This window comes from Mandrillus leucophaeus, unplaced genomic scaffold (genome assembly GCF_000951045.1).
Source record: "Mandrillus leucophaeus isolate KB7577 unplaced genomic scaffold, Mleu.le_1.0 Scaffold180, whole genome shotgun sequence".
Classification (NCBI taxonomy): Eukaryota; Metazoa; Chordata; class Mammalia; order Primates; family Cercopithecidae; genus Mandrillus; species Mandrillus leucophaeus.
Genome location: NW_012101810.1, coordinates 711,791 through 712,202, shown reverse-complemented (window position 1 = coordinate 712,202; position 412 = coordinate 711,791).

Genomic DNA, 412 nt, shown 5'->3' with positions numbered 1-412 from the left:
AAAAATAAAATAAAATAAAAGATAATAAATGAATGAATGTAAAAGGAACTTCCCACACATTTGGGAGTTAAAAAAATACTTCAATTACATAATATAATGGGGGTTTCTAAATATTCGAATATTCTTCCCTCCCCCATCTCCCAGAAACCGTGATTCGAAATATATACAATTTTTTTTTTTTTTTTCCGAGACAGAGTCTCCCTCTGTCCCCAGGCTGGAATGCAGTAGTGCGATCTCAGCTCACTGCAACCTCGGCCTCCTGGGTTCAAGTGATCCACCTTCCTTGGCCTCCCAAGTGCTGGGATGACAGGCGTGAGCCACCGCACCCGGCCACGATCCTACTTCTTGACCCTGCAGATTTGTCTGTTCTGGAAATCGTCTATAAATGGAACCATACACTGTGTGGCCGTTT